At 47.8% G+C, this 22,233-nt stretch overlaps 1 protein-coding gene across 9 annotated transcripts in view; it reads left to right on the forward strand.

Moving 5' to 3' along the window:
• The window catches only part of Sorbs1 (sorbin and SH3 domain containing 1), a 223,078-nt gene that overhangs the window by 5,327 nt on the left and 195,518 nt on the right, over positions 1-22,233 (forward strand). The window contains exon 2 of one of the 9 annotated variants that reach the window (XM_052186298.1): positions 20,337-20,448. The exons of the other annotated variants lie outside the window; for them this stretch is intronic. The gene's annotated coding sequence lies outside the window, so the exon portion shown is untranslated. The remainder of the gene's footprint in view (positions 1-20,336; positions 20,449-22,233) is intronic. 9 annotated transcript variants of the gene reach the window in all.

Raw genomic sequence — 22,233 nt, forward strand, 5'->3', positions numbered from 1 at the left:
TCTTTCTTGTGCTCCCTCCTGCTTTCACACTCCCTCACACCTGAGATGGATTTCTTCCTTGCTCACCTGTTTCTGTTATTCTTGCTGGCTTCCTTGTCTTCTTCCCCGTCTCCTTCCTCCATATTGTGAGTTCTGGAAAGAGAGAGGATTCTATACCTAAGTGTTCACACACACACACAGTCTCATTCTCTCTCATCTCTCTGTCTCTGTCTCTTTCACACACTCTCACACATCTCATTACTGTCTGTCTCACACACATGGGGGTGGAGAGAGAGAGAGAGAGAGAGAGAGAGAGAGAGAGAGAGAGAGAGAGAGAGAGAGAATACTATCAGAACAATGAGAAGACTTGTAAAGAAGGCAGTGTTCTGGTAACCCATTCCCTCGAGTCAGTCACTGAGGAGTTTCCATTGCTACAGGAACAGAGCACAGAGATGTACAGCTACCCAGGCTTGCTTATGTTAGCTCCTTTTAGGAATCTGAGCAGGGTCTCACAGAGCTACAGCCACTGCGTTAACAGGCCTTTGCTTCTTGTGAGAAGAGCCTGACTGCTCACTGATGGCTTTTCTCAGAGTCTGCTTACAATCTCCACTCTGAGCTGCCTTCCTGTCTTCAAAGCCATTGTCTTAGGATTTCTATTGCTGCAATGAGACACCATCACCGCTAAGCAAGCTGGGGAGGAGAGGGCTTATTTACTTTACACTTCCATATTTAAGTCTGTCTCTGGAGGAAGTCGGGATAGGACCTCAGCAGGGCAGGAATCTTGAGGCAGGAGCTGATCAGACAGGCCACGGAGGGAGCTGAGAACTGGCTTGCTTCTCATGGTTGCCTCAGCCTGCTTTCTTATAGAGCCCAGGACCAGCAGTCCAGGGACAGCACCACCCACAGCGGGCTGGGCCCTTCCACTTCAGTCACTAATTAAGAAAATGCCCTACAGGCTTGCCGCAGATGGGTTTTATGAAGGGACTTTTCTTAATTGAGGTTCCCTCCTCTCAGAAGACCTTAGCCTGTGTCAAGTTGTCTTAAAACTAGCCAGCACAGCCAATGCTCCTGATGGCTGATTGAGCCATTCTGCTGGCGGCTCTGATCACCAGTGTGTCATCACTATCTGATTCCCTCTTCCAGTTTTACGGAGCATGGTAATTACAGTGGGCTGCCTGGGTAATCTAGGACAGGCTTCCATCTTAACGGCAGTTGTTAGCAACTTTCAAAAATAGAAATCTCTTTGCCCCCTTCCTATTTATTCTCTCCGCCCCCGCCTCCTCTCTCTCTCTCTCTCTCTCTCTCTCCTCTCTCTCTCTCTCTCTCTCTCTGTGTGTGTGTGTGTGTGTGTACATGTGTGTATATGTGCCTGCAGAAGCCAGAAGAGGGTGTTGGATTCCCCTGGAGCTAGCGGTATAGGCAGTGGGGGACTGAACTTTGAAAGAGTTATTGTGAAAGAACAGCCGGAACACTGCACTCCAGAGCCGCCCCTCCAGCCCCTGATTCGCAGTCTTCATTCCATTTGCAACCTCAGTTCCCCTTTGCCACGCAACATACTTAACGTGTTCCTACTATTAGAACTTAGGATCTGGACACTTTTAAGGGGTCATTATTTTTTTTCCTTACAGTTACTTTATCCCTTTTATTATTTCTTCTGATATTATTGCCATATTTATGAATTACTCCAACTTCAGTCTTTCCTTTTCATCCTTTTAGTATGGCAACATTACAGTGTTTGGTTGCATTGATAATATCAACATTGTTTTGATTGAGCAAATAGTGTTTGTGGCTCAGCCTTACAATATACAGTATACTTTAATGCTACTTTTTTAATGTAATTCACTGACTTACTGGCCTTACTTCTTCAAGTTAGTTTTTTTTTTGTAGCTCCCAAAGGCTTATACCATGTTTTAAATCATCTGTGTGTCCTAATGTGTTTGTTTTTATTGTCACATGCCCCCTACCAGCATTCCTGTCCAGAGTCTCCACCCTTCTCCACTGATCTTCATTGTTGACCTGTTGACCTGTGGCATGACTCCTGCTTGGAATCAGTCCATAGGTTGCTACCTCTCTTTCTATCTTTTTGTCTTATTCTTCCAGAAGTTTCTGAGAGAGGGTCTGTGGGAGCCGATCATTTCAAAGTTGCATATACTGCATGGTCTTACTCTTTGTAAGTTCTTGGTTCGTGTTTGGCTTATCTAGAGTTTTTAGTTGAAAGGCATTTTCCATTGTACTTTTTATTATTATTATTATTATTATTTTTAGGCATGGTTTCTATAGTCCAGGCTGGCCTCACTCTGTTGACCTGGCTGGCCTTGAACTCATAGGGATCTGCCTGCTTCTACTCCACCCCAGTACTGGGATTAAAGGTGTGTGACTGGTATCCCAACTCTCCATTAGGGCCTTAAAGGCATTGTTACCCTTTCCTGTAGTTGCCAGTATTGAGGCTAAAAGTTAGTATACCATTCTTGTTTTTGATTATCTACATTTTCTATATTTAAACTTCCTTGTTTTTAAAATGATTGGTATGGGCCAGGTACAGGAGTGCATGCTTTTGGTCTCAGCACTTGAGAGCGGGAGGCCTGGGGTCAGGAGTGCACGGCCTTCTTCAGACATATAATGAGCTATAGGCCATTATAGCTCTGGGGCTAGAGAAACCCAGGCTCCGCCCCAGTACACAAGCAAAAGATGGACTGGACTTGAGTGCGCTCTTTTGGTGAAGGCTTCCATCCTTTATCTAAGGAGTTCCCGTGCGTGAATATTCACTTTTTTCTCAATTTTCCTGGATTTTGTCTTCAAAAGTCCTATTAGTTAGACTTCCTAGACTGAGTTCATAATTTGAAAAGTTGTAAATTCTTATTTTTTTATTCCTTTTATATTTTTGAGGGGTATCTTTATCCTCAACCCTTTTCAGTTTTTAATGTCTATATTCGTGTTTTCACAGGACGTATGCGTACCTGGTTTACTTCCTAAGGACGTCTAGTTCCTGTAACTTCTCCCTCCCTCCCTCCCTCCCTTCTTCTCTTTTCTCCCTCCCCCTTCGTCCCCCACCCACTTCCCTCCATATCCTAGGCTGGATTTGAACTCCAGATTCTCCAGCCTGTCTCCTTGCTGGCATTACAGATGTTCCTCACAGTGTCTGGCTTCTTTATTTTTGATTACTTTTGGAATGTTTCTGCTGATCCTTGCATTGTCTTTGTTTCCTCCAAGTCCCCCTTTTGCTTATTTTGGTTGCAGTGTTTTCCATCGGAGCCATCTTCCCATGTTTGCTGACCCCTGCTTTGTCCATTTTTATTTAAGGGTGGACATTGAATGTTGGGCCGTGGGAGGGACCTGTTAATTTCCTTGTAGAGTCTTCCAACAGAGGACCGTTTTACTTATTTCCCCAAATGGAAAAACCTAGGTGTCTGTAGATATTTCTGGGGCTTTCCTACAGAAGGATTCCTAAAGATGATTTAGCCTGCTCTGTGTGTATATGTGTGTGTGTGGTGTGTGTGTCTGTATGTGTGTGTGTGTGTCAGTTTGTGTATCTGTCTGTGTGTGTGTTTGTGTGTGTCAGTCTCTGTGTGTATCTGTGTGTCTGTGTGTGTGTGGTGGGAGGAGGAGTGGGCTGTTGTTATCTTGTTTGCTCTAAGGCTTTCTTCCATTCCGTCCTGCTGTCAGAACTTCCTCCCTTTGCTGAGCCCGAGTCTTCTGCTGACACCACGAGGTAAGTAGCTTCAAGAAAGGAGCCCATGTCTGCTTGCTCCTTGCCTGATCTTTCAGAAAGTAAGCTCTCCTCTTGAGCACCACCCTGCCTCTCTCCTCCCAATCACTGACGCCTGTAGTTGGAGCAGTCCTCAGGTTCTGTGCCAGGGCTTGGCCACTTAGTGTTTCCTTGTTCAGCTGGCACTTAGCAGAGTAGATAAAGCAGGATCTCAATTTAGCTGCTGCATGGTGATCAACTGTGGCTCCCTGGGGTCTGCTGGCATATCTTGGGTGCTGTTATTTTCTTTCCATTAAGAATCAAGTTTCTCTTTTGTTCTTTTAGTGGGATTTGAGGAGAAGATAGAGGAAAAAAATGTTCAGTTTTCTGTCAGAAATCTATTCCATCTCTTTAGCCAAACTCTCAAGCTTGGGCATCAAACTCCTGATGTTGAGTGTATGCTCAAGAGACCCTCACCTGCACACACCTTTGTGGTGCTGTGGGTTGAACCCAGTGCTCTGTGCATGCTAGCAAGTTCTCGACCACTCTGGGGTAACCCCAGGCCTGAGGGGGTTGCTAACCAATTGAATACATGTTTCTACAGTCATTAGATTTCCAGACAGACCTAAAGATGCAATTTTACAAAAATCATGGTCTATTTTGAAACAGACATAACCAGCAGATTCTGCATTTTCCCAAGCTAAGTGGAAAGAAATATCATCGTGACTGCTGGGATCATGAATGGCGAGGCTCAGGGCTGTGTTTTTCCCCATAAGTAACCACATAGGCTATCTTAAGAAGTCTGTTAACCCATCTCAGTTGACTCAACCCACTTGGTCAGATGTTGGCTTAATTCTGTGTACTGAGGAGCTGTAGTGTGCAAAGCACAATAGTTTTATGCCAACTCGATACGTGCTAAAGTCAAAGAGCAGGGAACCTCAATTAAGAAAATGCCTTCATAAGATTGAGCTGTGGGCAAGCCTCTAGGGCATTTTCTTAATTAGTGATTGGGGTGGTGGTGGTCCTGGGTTCTATAAGAAAGCAGGCTGAGCAAGTCACAAGGAGTAAGCCAGTAAGCAGTACCCCTCCACAGCCTCTGCATCAGCTCCTGTCTCTAGCTTTCTACTGTGCTTGAGCTCCTGTCCTGACTTCCTTTGTTTGATGTAGTGTGAGCTGAATAGCCCCCCCCCTTCTTCAGCTTGCTTTGTGGTCATGGTGTCTGTAGCAGCAATATATCCTAAAGTAAGATAGCATGGTATTAGGATCCTTCCAGAGACTGCTGCTCAGGTAGCCATGTAGTGGTTTGCATGTTCGTCTGCCATGGTATAACATTGGCTCCATCTTTTTCTCCAAAGCTTAACTCAGTGTCTCCTTCATACATCTTATCTTTTATCTCTTTGTAGTCTATGGCCGCCAGGTAGGAAGGTCATGTCTTTGGCGGCTGCCACGCTCCTTGGCACATAAGTGGTTTAGAGTAAATGATTTTTTTTCCTACCAAGGAAAACTTGAAAGTACATGATAGTGCAAGTCTGCCAGAGTCTACATTCTTCTCAGAGAAACAGTTTGCATGTTGGGTCCTGTTGCACATTTCCTGGTCACTCATGCAGGTGAGAAGTTCAGATGTGTTGATGCTGAGGTCGGTGGAGATAACGTAAGGTTCAGGATGGCAGCCCTAGTCCTTGAGGACCATTTTCCTCCTGCTGGGTTGTGATCATGAACTTGTTCAATAAGCCTCAGGTCGTTACAATGTAAGATGGATTTCATCTTAACTATGACAATGAATTGCATATAGATTACACATAGATAGGTGTTTTGAAATACATAGGGGCTTTTTCATAGCTTACTTTGGCTTTCTTAAGCCTATGGACTATGTACCAGTACTGCTAAGCGGAAGCTTCAGGGATTGATTGGCTCCACCGAGGACCTTTCATGGTGTGGGTGGCTCCCTGACAGATTGCATTGGGAGACCTGGGCCACCTTCTCCGGCAAGGCTCTCCTCCCACTGACAGCACTGCTGGAGAATCAATACCAATAAGAGAGATGAAGTACTGTTAGAACATCTGGAAAGAGCTTTGCTTTTGATTTGCTCAGTGGATAGTTTTAAACACCAGAGAATGTACTGGGCCCCAGGAATAGAGTGGTGAAAGGAAAATGGCGCCCATCCTCCTGGCATTATAGGCTAGAGCCCAGTGGTCCAGCATGGTAGCCACTAGCTGCTTATGACTGTGTAAATTCATTTAAATGGATTACCAGTATCACTTCAGTTTCTCATCCACGTGTGCCACAGTTGAATGCTCAGTGACTCTTGAGTTGGTGACTGTTCTGTGGAGAGCACAGGTCTAGGGCTCTTGCTTCATTTCAGACAGTTCTTTCAGGCTGACTGGATCGCAGACCCAAGACTCTAGTTTCTACACCAGACATCTGTGACTAGCTTTGCTTTGCAGTGGTGACAGCAGAGGCGCAGAGAGTTGTTTGGCTTAAGGTTAGGGGGTTGGATGGACTGAGGTGGGTCTCTTCTTGCTGAGTGTTGTTCTCTTCCTTGAGTGATGCAAGGGTGGAGAGAGACTAGGAGTCTGGCCTCTCTTCCCACACTACTTGATTCAGATCCTGCCTGAGCTCTAGAGCAGCTCAGTGCCTCAGCTGTGAAAAAAATAGGACTTCATGGAGGAGGAGGGGGGGGGAGGAGGAGGGGGAGGAGGAGGGGGAGGAGGAGGGGGAGGAGATGATCCAATCATGCAAGTGTTAGGACCTGGACACCGCTGTCACAGTAGATACCAGTCACTGTCATTGTCAAACAGAGTCTCATGTAGCCCAGGCCAGCTTCGAACGTCCTGACCCTTTGTTTCTCCCTCCTAGGGCTGGGATTGCAGGTATGCTGTCACGTCTGGTTTTATGTGGTGCTTCCTGTATCCTAGGCAAGCATTCTCCCCGTGGAGCGCCATCCTCCATCCCCTGTAACCACCGTTACAGAGAATGAAACAAGGGCAGAAGTTAGAGAGGCCATGAGGCATCTTCAAATAGAAGACTGGAGTCTAGCAAAAGAATAATATTGCCAGGTGAAGCTGTGTTCCTGGACCCCCTGGGCGCCCGGAGCAGACCCCAAGTGATGATTTCAAAGTCAGGGACTGCTTTGGTCATGTGAAAATGTCAGTGTGTTCACAGTTGTTTGTCTCCCCACGCTGATCATTCAAACCCTGGATCCTTTTCTGTGTCATTCTTCCCAATTTGCCCCATCTTGTCACCGCAGAGTCCTCCTCCCATCTGTGTCCTCTGGGAGAAGTGGGGTCACACCACAGGCTAGAACAGAAGTATGCACCAAAGGTGTTCAGATGACAGAGGGTACAGAAGTTGGGTCAGTTAGCAGTTGGGGCTTGATCTGCTCTTTGGGGTTGCCGGTCTTGGTGATGTCATTCTCACCGTAGCCCCATCTCACTAGCGGGCCTATCTAAATAAAGTAGCATACTGCTCTAGGGATGCCTCATTTTCTCGAATGCAGAGAACGTTCTGACGCTGGTCTCAGTAGCACAACAGGAACCCCAGAACCGGATTGCAGTTTGAGGGCAGTTTGGGCTACATAAATATTACATACATGCACATGCCTGCAGTCAACATCTAACATGGTTAAAGGCTGTAGATCAGTTGCCTAGCATGTGCAGGGTCCTGGATTCTTACTTCAACACCACTCTAGACTATTTCATTCATTAATTAAATATTGTTAGGGGAGAGAAAGGGGCCTGGCCTCCCCTGACAGGCAGGCAACAGCGTGTTTCTGGTATTGAGGTAGGATGGGTCTATTTGCTCTGACAAGGTAGGCGTGGGCCACTCAGGCAGGGAGGGCACTTTAGATATACGTGAGGGATGTGGTATCAAGTCTCACCCAAGTTAGGAGCATAGGACAAACAGTAAGTCTAGTGACCGGTCTGAGGCACGTGTCTATACATGGCCGACCCAGCCCTGACTTGTGAGAAGACTTTCCAGCCACCTGAATTCTCAAGGTCCGGAAGGAGCAAAGGTTGCCTGAGTGTTGATGCTCAGGAGCATTAGGTACTTAAAGCTTGCCCTGTAACTGGCTCTGTCAGCCATTTCTGTCACCATTCCATTTTTGCCTTGATGCTCTATCCGGGTAGGAGGTGGGTGTCGTGACTTATAAATGGTGGCTCCCACAGGCGTGAGCGTATAGTAGATCCTGGAGTTGCCCTTCTGCTCACAAGCCAGCTTGAATGCTCATTACTCATTTATATGGTACCTTGTGTATTGATTATTGACAGCAGCCTGTGGGCTGACCTTTGAGCTTGGCTTCCCGGTATGAAAGGGCATGCACTGTAGAATCCAAAGGGGCTCCTTTTGCTGAGAGTCTGTGTGGTACCTGGTGGCTGTACACATGAGTGGTTTCCTTCTATGATATACAGATATACATAATCATTTACTGGTTACTCTTCTCTACGTGGATTGCCTTTAGTCAGGGCAGTGGCAGTGTGGGGTGACTGTCTTCTGTGAGCAGACGTCAAGGCTCACAGTGTATTTTAGCAGGTGGAGTGGGAAATGGGGACATTATTAGGGAATCTTTTCAAGGCCAGTTGCAGCACAGATACTGCGTCCTCCACTCTTGGCCTTGCTTCCTGGGCAGTGAGCATGGCGGATCGTGAGAGGGGTCTGGCAGGATCTTGAGGGTAGGGGATGAGGTAGGTAGGGCTGGAACTGGAGCTGGAAGATCTAAATCACTGATCCATGTGGCCTGGTCGGTAGAGATCTGGGTAGAGAAGCTAAGGCCAGAATGGGGACTGTTTTTAAGCTAAACAAAGAGAACAGAGGCTCCGGAGAAAGCAAAATCCCAACAGGGATTGAAATTACAGTCGCTGGAGGAAGCTGGGAGGGCCTTGGGCTTCCGCAGGGTTTCATGGTGAAAATGAGATTACCAGACCCACAAACCCCGACCAAGGTATCTCGGGCCTTCTCGGACCATTTTATGTTTGCTTTGTGGCACACGGTGCCTGTGTGAGCTGGCACTGGCAGGTGTGAGGGGGCGAGGCCTCTTGGGAGCTGGGAAATATTAGTCATCCCCGCGCACCGATAGAAGATATGTGCCTAGTCAGGACAGCTGTTGTGGGAGGCCCCACGGCTGCCAGCCAGCCTGCATGACAGTCCACGTTCTTGGCGTTATCTTTAATTATTAAAATTCTGGGCTATTTAAATGCTCACCTGAAGCACCGTTGTGAATAATTTTTTTTTCCCTTCCTCACCTCCGGCAGAGAAGGAGCTTGTGGCCTGTGGTTCTGCATTCCTCAGGTGACTTTCGCAAGGAAGCCTCAGGGAAGATGCCCTTGATTGCAGGGTGCAGACCTTGTGGGCTGCACTTGCTTTTGAATTTATTTTGAGTGAGTCCTTAATTTCGTGAATATCATGCCTTTCTTTCTTTCTTTCTTTCTTTCTTTCTTTCTTTCTTTCTTTCTTTCTTTCTTTCTTTCTTTCTTTCTTTCTTTCTTTCTTTCTTTCTTTCTTTCTTTCTTCCTTCCTTCCTTCCTTCCTTCCTTCCTTCCTTCCTTCCTTCACCGTAGGCCAGTCAGAGAGACTGCTGCTAGAATATGTAAAATAGTTACTACGTCATTAAATGGCCCAAGAGCCTTTGATTGGTGGCACCTATGGCAACCTGCATAGTTTTTAGGAATCTTTTGGGAGCTTTTGTACGTCTCAAAAAAGATGGAGTAGGAAGTTTGGGGGTTACCTGTAGGCTTTCCCTTGAGGTTAGGAGGAGAGTAGGGCTGAGCCAGTACCCCCCCCCCCCAGGTTGGAGGTCAGGAGTGGGCTGGACAGGAGGAGAGGAGACTCCGGTTCCTTTAGGGCTGGCTTCTTCTTTGGTTTTGTTGGTCTCTGAGGCCTGGTGTTTACTCCTCTCTATCCAGCCCCAGGACTTCAGCATGTGTGGGTTCCTTGGCCTCTGGTACTCTTTCTTCCCTTCCTCTCAGCTCTGATCATCCTCAGATCGATCTCACCTGAAGCACCATGTGCTCAGGGAGACCTTTGACCCTGCAGACTAAGTTAACTCTTCGTCTGTCATGGTTCCCTAGCTCTGGGCAAAACACTCACCACAGCATTTGTGTCAGCTGCTCTGTAAGGCTGCTCGGTGTGCCCGTCCCACCAGTCTGTTGGCGCCCTAAAGAGAATGGCAGGGCTATGTCTTGTCACCACCACTTCCTAGCAAGTAGCTGGCTCACAGCAGCTGTTCTCCTAGCGGTAGTGTAAATTAAATCATTTGATTATTTGCTAAGTTTTGGGGTTCTATACAAGATTCCAGGAAAACAAAGAAATGATACCACCATCACCACCACTATCACCGCCACCACCACCACCAATACTACTACTGCTACTACTACTACTAACAACAACAACTCTGCTTTCTTCAACAGTCTTCAAGATATCCACTGAAGTACAGGAGAAAACCATTATCTGTTGAAGTTCTATTTATTCTTTAAAAGAAATGCATCATAGTAGTATATAGATTTTATAATTAGCTCATAAGTAAATATGCTTAAAGCTATTTAACAAACAGGAAGATGTGATTGAAAACTGGTGGCTGTTGCTTTCAGAAAGATAAAAAATTTAAAGAGAGAGAGAGAGAGAGAGATTGGTAAGTGGAAGGTTTTTACATTAATGCACGATGCCCATACATTACCTGTGTTAAGCTAGGGTGACTTTGACACGTGGACACACAGGAAGGGGTGGTACCTGAACCAACAGAGGGCATTCCTGGTAGAAGATGGAGGCACTAGCATGTGCAAAGGCAAGGTGGCATGGAAGGCCTTTAGTGAGGGCAAATACTGTAACAAGGTTGGCGTGTGAGACAGAAGGAAGGGCTGCAGGGTGCCCCCTACTCTGATGGGGGACATTTGGGAATGGCGAATCCTAGGTAGGAAAAGCTGGGCAGGACAGACCTGGGCTCGTAGGGAAGGAGAGAATTGTGCCAGAGGTGCCTCAGGAGGTCACTGCACAAGGATTCACCAGAACAGTGCAGAGGTGGGTAGTGGGACCGTGCGGTAAACACTGAGCATGCTCCAGTCATTCAGCTTTCTGGGAGTCTTCATTGTACAGTGAATGAGTCGCCTTTTTCTAAAACCTTCATCAGACCACTCTATGACGTTCTTGTTTTTCTCTACCTAGCATGGTTTTTATCTTAGTATGACTTAATGAACCCTCTTCTGGGCTACAACAGAGCTTATGAATGAGAAGGCGACACACATGTGCGCGATATGTTTCCTTACCTGTGTAATCGGGCTCACTCTTTCCCTTTTTCTTTTGTTCTTTGTTCTTAAGTCCAAGACATGAAGTAATTATGTAATTAGAATCCACGTTGAGTGTGGCTAGATAAGGTGTAATTAAAGAAGAAAGCCTAATTTTGGAAGAATGATAAGAGGTCATTTGACTCAGTCTGGGCCCAAATCCAATCTTGGAAGAACAGTAAGAGGTCATTTGGATATGGGGAGCTTGAGGCCACCCAGGAGCTCGGACTGGCCTGAGAGCCAGAGGGATTCCATTACAGTTCACTGTGGAAGCCATTCAGTGGGCATCTTCTTGATACGAGGTATTATGGGAGGCCCAGCTGAGTGAGTGCCAGAAGACCTGGATTTCAGGGAGGGCATGGGGGACACGGCTTAAGAAGAATCAGGACATTCTAGACCAGGAGTCCAAGACAACTGGGGTGGACGTGGGGGTGGGATAGGATAGGGGCAGGTGCCCTTTAAACCATGCATTGGAAGGAAAGGAGAATTTCAAGTGCAAGGACAAGAGGCACTTGGATGGTTTTGAGATGAATGCTAGCGCCAAGGTTGGAGGTAGAAGGGACGTGGCCATGTTGGTCATTTTGTGGTTTGGCGAGGTCATATTTCTATGGCCCTGGCAGTTTGACAGACAGCAGTAGGCTGATCATGATTATGCAGTGGTGCCTGGGTGGAGGAGTCACAGTTGTTGCAGGTCGTAGAGGTCGGCGCAGGCTTCCTTGTGGGAACGGGTTTGGTAGGAGAGGGGAGGGGGAGGGGGGTTCAGAAGGAGAGAAGAAAGTCGCATGAACCAGGAAAGCCCTGTTCTTATGCCAGCTCTGCTTCTGAATCAGCGGAGAGATCTTAGGTCAGTCACTTCCTTTCCTGAGCCCCAGAGAGTCACCACTACGGTTTGGGCCTCTTTCAGACTCTCTGGTCATCAGAGCCCTGGGCTCTGGGGCAAAGGGAAAGATCTGAGGCGGGGATGTGGGGCCACCCCAAGGTGGTGAGAGAAGAAACCACATAGTCCTCTTCCTTGTCCTCACAGGATGGGCAGGAGGCAGGGGAGGCACTCTGGTGACCAGGTTTGAGTCATCTTACAATTCTGAGACTGATGCAATGTATGTATAGCCTCATTGTATGCCAGTGTTGAAAATTAAGTACTTCATTCTGGGGCGGAGCAGAGGAGATCCATCTTCCCGAACTCACAGAAAGGAAATTATTCGCTTAAGGACCTGTTGAACTTGCCGTCACAAGGCCAATCTTGGGAAACTTTTTTTTGGTTTTTTGGATTTGGTTTTTTCGAGACAGGGTTTCTCTGTGTAGCCCTGGCTGTCCTGGAACTCACTCTGTAGACCTGGCTGGCCTCGAACTCAGAAATCCACCTGCCTCTGTCTCCCAGAGTGCTGGGATCACAGGCATGCGCCACCACCGCCCAGCTCTTGGGAAACGTCCATGGCCTCCATCTTAGAACCTCTGTGCGAAGGAGCCTGCCTGGCAGAGGAGGACTGGGGCAGAGCCCTGAAGACTGGGCAGCAGGGAGAGAGAGGAAGGACTTCCAGAGGAGAGAACAGTTGTATCTATGATCCAGTCCTTACTGTAGTGAGTCCAGGAAGCAGGAGGATGGGCTGTGCTCTCTCTCTCGTCTGTCTGCTTGCTTGTTTTTGAGATAGGGTCTCCCTGTGTAGCCTTGGCTAGTCAGGAGACCAGGTTGGCTTCAACCTCAGAAATCATATCCACCTCTTCCTCTGGAGTGCGGGGATTAAAAGCAAGTGCCGCTGCGTCCAGCATAGTTTCTGAATGCTCCGTGTGTATACGAGGTGCTTCACGTGCTTTCTTGGTCTTGATTTCATAATTGTGATGGCTAATTTCAGTTGTTGGCTGGGATAAGGGAACATAATTTAGGGATGGCTTTTATCAGATGGACTTCTGTTGAGCATGTTCTGGATTGCTAATTGATCCAGTGCCAGAGTCGATAGTGGATGGCATCACCTCTGGGCACGTGGTAGCTGAGTGAGTTCCTCTGTGGTCTCTGCTTTGGTTCCTGCCTCGCTCCTCCGTGGGCTCCCTTCATGATGGACTCTAACCTGTAAGCCCAATTGAGGCCTTTCTTTCCAAGCTAGATTTGGCCATGATGTTTTATCACAGCAACAAAAAGGCAGACTGGGACAATAATCCTTTCATCATTTCGGCCTCTGTTATTATCCTGGGCCACAGATAAGGTTGTGGGAGTGGAGGGAGGAACTTGTTTATCTAGGGTCTTAGTGGTGGCATGGCATTTCATGTTACTTCCATTTCCAACTGCTGTGGCAATAAATACCTGCTGTTCTGCCAGCTGCCTTGGAAGTGTAGGCCCGAGAGAATGACTCGAGTCTGTGACGCTCATGCCCAGGTTAAGCACTTTCCTAAAACACGGCTTTAACTCCTGTTCATGGCACAGCATTGCAGAATAGTTCAAAACCCTAGTAACTGCTGCTGGGGGTACTCAGAGCTCCTCATGGCCAGACCCCTCATTGACGGATTTGGAAACTGGGACGCCGGAAGGAGGGAGGATATGTTGAGGTCAGGGGCAGCGTGGAGATGAGAAGTGGAAGTCTGAAGGCTGGTCCTTAGAGCTATTTTCAGGCTCCCTGTGGAAAAGTTTGTATTAAGACAACAATGGAGACCTTTGTCCAGAGAGTTGGTGTGGGCAAGAGTTGAGTCTGAAAGGTCCTCTGTGTGTTTCCTTCACTATAACCTCAGATGCCTTTGAACCAGCCCGAAGGATCCCTCCAGACCAAAGGCTTTGAACAGGTGGACAGCGCTTTAGGAAGACGGGCAAAGATCAAAAGCCACAGAAATAGATGGGAAACTGTAGTCTTGGCTGAGGGCCGTTTTCAGTGGTTGAACAGTGACCATGTAAGGCAATCTTTAGGTGTCATTTTATGTCATTTCTAAGGCTTTCCCGTGGAGTAGGTACTCCCCTCCCTCAGTTTTTCAGAAGGAACTAAGGTTGTGACCCTCCCCAAAGTCATTTGTAATACTGGGCCAGGAGAGTTGTGCTGGTCACCTTCCTGTCACTGTGATAAGATACCTGGGACAATAAAGGTGTATTTGGCTCATAGTTTAAAAAGTCTTAGCCCGTGGCAATCTGGCCTTGGCATCAAGGCCAGCAGCCTAGGATGGTGGAGGCACAGGAAGGAAGCTAAATTGCTTATGGCGTTCAGGAGACAGACAGGATGGGCCCAGTGCCCTGGTCATGGGCATGTCTCTGTTCCTTTCATTAGGCTCTGCCTTCTAAACATGCCACCATTCCCCAGTAACATTCTGGCTGGGGACCAAGTCTTCAACACTTAGGCCTTTAGATTCAAACTGTAGTTGGGTGAGGTAGCCAACGCCTTCATTCCAACCCTCAGAGGCAGGTGGATCTCTTGAGTTCAAGGCCACCTGGTCTACCGAGTGAGTGCTAGAGCTAGGGCCAGGGCAGCCGGGGCTACCCAGCGAAACTGTGTCTCAAAAAACCAAACCAAACCAAACCAAACCAAACCAAACCAAACCAAACCAAACCAAACCAAACCCAAAACACTCCAAACAATCAAAGAAAACTTGTAAAGTTTGGGGCCTGCTCAGTCTAATAATGCTCTGTCGTTATATGCTCAACACACACACACACACACACACACACACCCCAGAGAGAGAGAGAGAGAGAGAGAGAGAGAGAGAGAGAGAGAGAGAGAGGCAGGCAGAGACAGATGACAGAGGCAGAGAGGCAAATAAAAAGAAAAGAAAGAAAAAGAGAGAGACTGTGTTTCTTGAGAGGTAGAAGTGTTTGAGGGTTTTATTTTCCTGACACATAATAGACAGTCACACACGTTCAGAGGTGGCAGGTGTAAGGCATGCTGGGCAGCTGTAGCCTTTGGCGGCTGGACCCTGTGATTCGGTCAGGTTGCAAAAGACAGGAAGGTGTATGGAATCAGAAGGTGGGAGCTTGAACTCAGGCTCTGTAACAACGGCGTCCCATGGGAGGACGGCTGAGATCACCCTCTTGCTTTCTGGGAGTGGTTTTGCCATTCTCCCAGTGTAATTGCTAACGGCTCCCCTGCCAGTTTCAAATATGCCTGTGTGGGTGGTGAATTTTATGTCTCAGCAGTCCATGAGGCCCCGTGGAGCAGAGTCTGAGGGCTCCACAGTGGGACGTGGTTGAGCAGGCTTTTAGGAAGGAGAGCTGCCTGGTACCAGGGAGTCTGGAGGCAGGTGATGGGATGGATGCCCTCGAGCCTGCCCTCCGGAGCTGCGGCTGCCACGCAGGGAGTAGTTATGAGATGACACGACCAAGTCTCTAAACCAGATCCAGGCAGCTCTCCCAGCACCCAGTCTTCAAACTGGAAGTTATGATTGATAAGAAAAAGAAATACTACAACGTGCCCATTTCCTGAACTATTAAGAGACAATGAAGCTTCTGCCCAGACTCTCCGAGGGCCTGGCAAGTCCCTCAGCTATTCACGTTCTTAAACCCGCCATTGTCCTCTGGAATTTAAAATAGGTTATGAATGTGCCTGATGTCAGGAAAGACAGATCTGTGAGGAGGATCGGAGTCAATACATTTCCTTTTTAAGTAGAAACAATCTAAAGCGCTCGATTCAGTCCTGAATCGGTCTCACCCCATTGTTGGGATTGTGTCAGCCCCGAGCTGCTCAGTGTCTGTGTCACACTGTTGAGTCTCCCCTCCAGCCCTCCAGCCTAGCAGCCCCCACGGGCTCCCAGCCTTTTTAGGCCATGGACAGCTAGCTCTCCTCCTCACCCAGCCGCTTTTCTTGGGTCCTGCAAAGACGTGGTGTGACGAGTGCTGGGTGATTGGGTTTTGTGTCTAGGGGAGCTCTTCGAGGTGGCCATTCAGCAGTGTTGCCAAACGGACCTTTTTAGCTGGAAAAAGTTGGAAAGCTAAAGTCCTTATGTTTTTCATGTCTAATAGAAGACGATTAACTTTTCGAATGTTTGATAAGCAGAGTTTGGAAGTCAGAACACTATTAAAAATATACAGATGGCTGTAGCTACTCCTCTTCTGTCTGCTCCCTCCCTGGGCTCAGTTAGGCAGAGTGGGCACATAGTTCCGTTTTTCCAGTGCAGTTCCAGGGTTTGTTTTTTGCCCCAGCCTATGGTCAGGGACATTCTCTTTCTCAATACTTATATCACCCAATAGATAGTTTCTTGTGCGTTCTTTCTTCCAAGATGTCTGAAGGCAGGTTCATGCACAGAGGGGAAAGGGGAGATAAGTTGCTTGTATCACTTAACAGTGTGTCCTGGAAACCGCGTCCATGCAAACGGAGTGTTCTCATTTTGCTACACTGTCTCAGCGAGGCTGCTGTCTTTCCCTTAGTTTACTAATTAATTACTATTTAGGGCTTATGTCTGTTTATCTAAGAAGCAAAAGGTGGTAGGAAGTGAAGGCATCTAGTTGTAAGACAAGTGAGTTCAGGAGTAGACTTTTTTACTGGAAGTAATTGTCAGACAGCAACTTTGTGTTTGGACCTTTGGAGGAAATGGGCTTCACCTGCACTGACCGGAACCTGTAAGGCTGCCTGCAGTTCTCAGTCTTCCTCATGTTGCAACCCTTTAATGTAGTTTCTCATGCTGTGGTGACTTCCAGCCATAAAATGATTTCATAACTGTAATTTTGCTATTGTTATGAATCGTAATGTAAAATATCTCGATGTGCAGCTACAAAGGTGCAAACCCACAGGTAGAGACCCACTGCCTTAGGTCTAGCTCAGACGCCCCAGCCCTTCAGCAAGGCTTTCCTGACTCACTGGCCACAATTCCTTGGTATCTCCAGTGATCCCTCCCTCCCTCCCTCCCTCTGTCCTTCCCTCCCTCCCTTCCTCCCTCCATCGTCTCTTATACCAGCCAGTGTTCAGTGAGTGCTTCCTAGTGTCAAGACCTTTGTTAGATATATACTTAGGAAGAAAATGTTGTGAACTTCGCTCAGAGAGTTGCAAGAGTGTTAACCTTAGGGTGCCGAGGAAACACGGTGCAAAGGGTGCCTGGTCTCTGTGGAGCTTAGGGATGTGGAGAAGTCTGAAGATGGTGCTTGCTTTTTGGTTTCTGTTCCATTTGCCTTATCTGTGCTGTTGGATCTATGATCTTTATACGGTCCCTGGTGTGGTGTTTTGCATTTAGTAGCTATTCAGGCATTTCTTGAACAGGCATTTGAGGCATAAAAGGCCCACATTAGTTAAATGAACCTAACATCAAATGCTTTAACACTGTCAAGCAGAGGTGAGGTGTTCCTCACTGCTCTTAGCTGTCCTGCTCCGTGTGGTCGGATGGTATCCTCTACGTTACGTTACCGCCTTCACCTCCCTTTGGTCTCTTTATCAACCTAAGGAGTCTCTGTCAGCTCTGCCATCCTGAGCAAACACGCTCCCTGACAGTGCTGCAGAAAGGGGAGCTACAGGCCCACCCCCACTCTGAAACGAAGGAGGCACCGTGATCCTTTGGGCCCTTCTGTCTGGTAGCTCAGTAGCTCTTCCTTTCATCTAATAACTTTAACTTCCTTTGTAGCTTCCTGGTGCCACAGGGCTGATCGGTCCAGGATAAGAAATCCCCAGTCCCGGAAATTGACCTTTTAATACTGTTAAAAAGGCTGCCGGGAGAATGGGGATGGCCAGTCGGATAGCCTGGAGCCCTTTAGTGCTGTGGACGGTGGTTAGCATGGCAGGCAGGTCCAGTCCCCAGCTGTGGTGGCTCAGAGGCCGCTGCAGTGTTGGTTTGTCCCGGGAAAAGGCTTTTGGCCAGATGTTAGCAGCTGGTTTCCTAAGTGTGTAGAAGTAGCCTCTGGGAGGAAGAGGTGAGATTTACTTAACAGCCCAGATTCCCCTCATCACTTCTTCCCATAGTAGCTTTTCTCAGGAAGTAGAGAGGCAGGATGGTTTTTCTCTAGGAAGTCTGCTCTGAGTTGATGTTTTAAATACAGACTGTGTGCCGGGCGCTTCTCTGGAGTCACCATGGCCTGTAAAATCAGTTATTTTTAAACTTTGGGGAGCAGAAAGACCCTTCGTGGTAGTCGTGTGTGTCCTTCCCTATTAGAATGTAAAAGCCTGCATTTTTAATATGTTCCCTAGGCTATGCAGGCTGTATCTGGGTAATTTCAGCTTGAGGTAACAAAACCTAAGCTAAAATGGCTGGCAACCGGGAAACTAATTATTTTCTTAAACAGGAGGTGTTTCTTGTGGCCTGTACTATGAGTCGTGACATCTGACTTTAGACATAGGATGGGCCCTAGAGCTGACCATTGGGATGCCTGAGTGAGGGCAGCAGGTCCCCAGGTTCTGCGTACCTTGCTCTCATTAGCATTGAGAGCCGCAATATTTCCACAAACCTGTCAGACTTAACACTTCAGGCCTGAAGGCTATAGACAGATGCTGGCACTCTCTCAGGACTTCGGAAGCTTCTGGAAGAACACCACACACTCTTCCCATCTTACATTAGAGGCTGGATTTAAGTCACATGTCTTTCTGAGTCAGTCATGGGGCAGTCATTCCCATTAGAAAGGGATTACACTTCTTGTTCATGGAGTGGAGAAGCGGGGCTTCCAGAGCTAGCTGTAGGGTGGGCTTTACTCTGTGCTTAAACAGGTGCAGTACCCAAACAAACAGGCTTGGACCAGAAGGGTGAAGAGCATCCCAGGCTGGCTAGGCTCCTGTGCCCTCAGTGTTGCTTGAAAGGTTAGCTCTCTTGTGCGGCTGAGGAGATGAGCCTCAGCGAGGCTTAGTAACTTCTTTCAGAAAAACGCTTAGTATAAGGTTGTGAGGGTTGGGAGAGAGAATCGAGGTGTGTGAGACACCATTAGCTCTAAGACTACAGACATCTTTAACATCTCCAATGTCCAAGCAACCCCCCTCATGTCTTCTCTTCCGTGACTGTAATTATTCATGGTAGGAAGCCTTCCTCAGAACAAGGGTAAAATCTACTATGCTTTCTCCACCCCCAAGTTGACTATGCATGAAAAATGATAATAGTTGTGTGAGCTTCTGTTTTGTAAGGGAGGTCAGTCAACCTGTCAGCCCTTGTGTCCCATGTGCCGTGCATACATTGTTTCAAATCTGAAATGTAACTTATGAGACTTGGTGTATTATCTGTGCTTTATGATGGAGAAACAGAGGCGAGGGAGGTGTGGCGGGGGGTGTGGTGTGGTGTGGGTGGTGGTGGTGGTCACACAGCTTAGACTATGCTGCTTCTCTGTCCACTCAGTCCAAGGCTTATCAGTGGTGGCCAGCCTTGTTATGCCCCTGAAGGAAGGCACTCAGGAAAGTGGGTTTCAATGTCATGCCTTTCCAAAGGAGCTGAATGTTCCCCGAGGGAATAATTCGCAGGGCAGTAGGAAACATATCCTGAGCACAGTAAACACAGAGAGAGTCAGGAAATCTCGTCTCAGTATCACAGTTAAAACGTGACGAGATGGGGCAAGACCCTCAGAGAGGCTTAGCTGGCTGTTGTCTTTGAAAATGGGAGGTTCTGACTGAGGGTAAGGAGCCCGTGCTGACTGAGGAGGCTCGTCGTAATTGTGGGCAGCGTGGCAGCAGTGGGTCGAACATCTCGGTGCTTCTCTGGAAGCCCCGGTTCTGCTGCTCTCCTTTCTGGGCAGCGCCCACATGTACAGAGCAGGGTCCAGACGTGCTCCGTAGGTAGAGGGATCAGGATCAGGAGGTGACGGGAAAGGCAGCCATCCCTTCTGTGCAGAGCACTGCAGAGCAGGGCACAGGGTTGAGACCGCCATATTTTAAGCTTAGTGCAGTGTCCTTGGCTGAGTATTTAGTTGCCCAGAGTACACGGGCTCACCACATCTGGCTGAGGGCAACAGTCTAGCTTTGGCCTCTCTTTACAATGGAATCTTCTGTCTGAAAACCTCCTCTATCTTGAGTTTGGAGCCTCTCTCTTGGCTTGTGTCCTGGGTGGTCTTGGATGGGAGACTGCCACCTTGCCAGAGGCTCATGGGAGCTTCATTGAGTGGTGTAATGAGTAGAGAGGAGTGCATGTACTCAGTGTAGGAGGGAGGGAGGGGGAGGGGGATGGAGGGGGAAGAAAGAGAGGGGAAAGGGAGAGGGAGAGAGGGGTGGAGAACAGATAGTCATGTCATGTTTGGGAGAGTCCCAGAGACACCTGTGCCAGGGGTGGGAGAGTGAGGAGGAGGGGTTGGTTGCGCACGGAGGGTGGAGCACAGGTGTGTACAAGGGGCGCCGATCTGAGGCTCTTCCCAAGCACAGCACACACCTGTCTGGTCATCCTGGCTCTGGAGAGAAGATAACTCCATCTTTCAGATATGAGCAAAAGAAATAACAGGCACCCCTCCGGCCGCCTAGTGAAACCCACTTACAGCCCCGTAGAGTTTGGGTCTCTGTGGTAAGGCTCTGGATTAGCTTCCTCCTTCCCCTTTTTCTGCCCAGGTCTCGTTTGTTAACCACCTTCTAAACATTTGTTGTGCAAGTGTAACGTGGCAAGCCAAACACGGAGCTGAGGTTTCACAGACAAAAGCCACTGCCCTTGAGGAGCTGTCTGGTAGGTAAACAAGATGATTACAAAGACGGGTGATAAGTGCTAACAGGCATGTGCAGGGTCCTGTGGGAGGAGGAGGCGGCATCGGAGCTGGGACTGCGTGGGAAGCGTGCCAGGTGCAGCAGCGGCTTGGAAGGCATCCTAGGCAGAGGGAAGTAACAGCGTTCATTCCTGCGGTAAAAAAGGTCATCAAGATGTGCCCCGTGATGGAGATGGCTGGTGTCCAGCCAGGGCCGCATAGGTGACTGGAGTGTGGACAGAGTCCTCAGGCAACAGAAAAGCTCTGCTTAATTCAGTTAATATTTATTTTACTAGTCTTCCTTGGGGGATCCTGGGTGGATCTGACATTAATGGCTTAGCTCTTCTATTACTGTGACAAAGTAGGTAAGTCTGGATGCTTTACAAAGAAAGTGTATTTAGATCATAGTTCTAGAGACTCAAGAGCTTGGGCCCTAGCATCTGTTCTGCTCCGGAGAGGGTTTCCTGGTGGGCAGTGTTGCAGAGATGGAGCAAGTGAGGAAAACACGGCGAGACAGGAAACGCAGGGCCTGGAAGGAGCCAGAGTGGCTCTTTGTAACTGACTGCTCTCTTGGGAATTAACTCCAGTGAGGCTTGGCTTCATTCACTTCTGAGAGTGAAGTCTCCCTTTCTTAATTTCTTCATCAGGGTTCCACTTCCTAAAAGTTCCAGTTCTTCAGTACTGCCACACTGGGCCTAAGTTGTCAGTACTTGGTCTTTTGGAGGTCAGTCAAGTTGTATCTAAATTGTAGATATCTTTGGACTTGGGGAATTTGACTTGGGCAAGCCGTCTTACCTCCATGGCTTCCATTTTTTTTCTCATTTATACTGGACCAGTTCAGTCTTTGTTAAAAAGGCTAGAGTGGAACCACATACCTTAGACTAGCAGGGGCTGCTCACTAATATGCTGACCCCTTCCCAGTGATTGCTTATTAGAAGAAATGGGTTTTAATGCACAAAGAAAACAATAGTTTTTCTTAGCTGTCTAGGAATTCCCTAGATTTTTATCCTTTACCCTCAGGGATCTCCTAAGCAATTTCTATCCTAGGTCTTAAGAGTTAAGAATGTTGTCCTGTGTCTTTGTTCACTCCTGTGTCTGTCGTTATGCCTTGTGGCTTTCCTTGTTCTGTAAGTGCAGATGTCCAGCTAATAAATTTTGATGAACCCCTTGGCATTACGGAGGCGGTGGGAATCCACTGCTGTCTTTAAGCTGTGAAAGGGCCAAAGACCATAGGTACCAAGAAGGTAAGCCGTTTCTGTTTTCCTCCAGGGTCTTGCACACAGTAGGTGCATTGGAAATGTTATTGGAAGAATGGCTTTAACAAAAAAAAAAAAAAAACCCAAAACACTATGTGGGGTGTGTACACGTGCTCTTGCATGCAGTGGCTTGTGGGTAGAGGTCAAAGGAATGCTTTGTGGACCTGGTCTCTCCTTCCAACTTTATGTGGGTTCTTGGAATTGAGCTCAGGTCCTCAGCCTCTGTCATCTCACTGGCCAAGAATGGCTTTTTATGCTATGCTAGTTATCTAGCTGGATTAAAGCACGGGGTTTGAAGGGTGGATCGGCATGCTTTTGAATTTGCCCTTCCTTGGTTCTTTGCGTGGTGTTTGACTTTAATGGAAATTACCCATTAGATGCAGGATTGGCGGTAGTGTAGCACGGCAGAGGAGAAAGGCAGAGCTTGTGTGCGTTTTCAGTGCTTTGGTCCTCTGATAGTTGTTTACTCTTTGCTTAGTCACTTGGTTAGATAATCTCAAGAATTCGTTAGCG

This window comes from Apodemus sylvaticus, chromosome 1 (genome assembly GCF_947179515.1).
Source record: "Apodemus sylvaticus chromosome 1, mApoSyl1.1, whole genome shotgun sequence".
Taxonomy (NCBI): Eukaryota; Metazoa; Chordata; class Mammalia; order Rodentia; family Muridae; genus Apodemus; species Apodemus sylvaticus.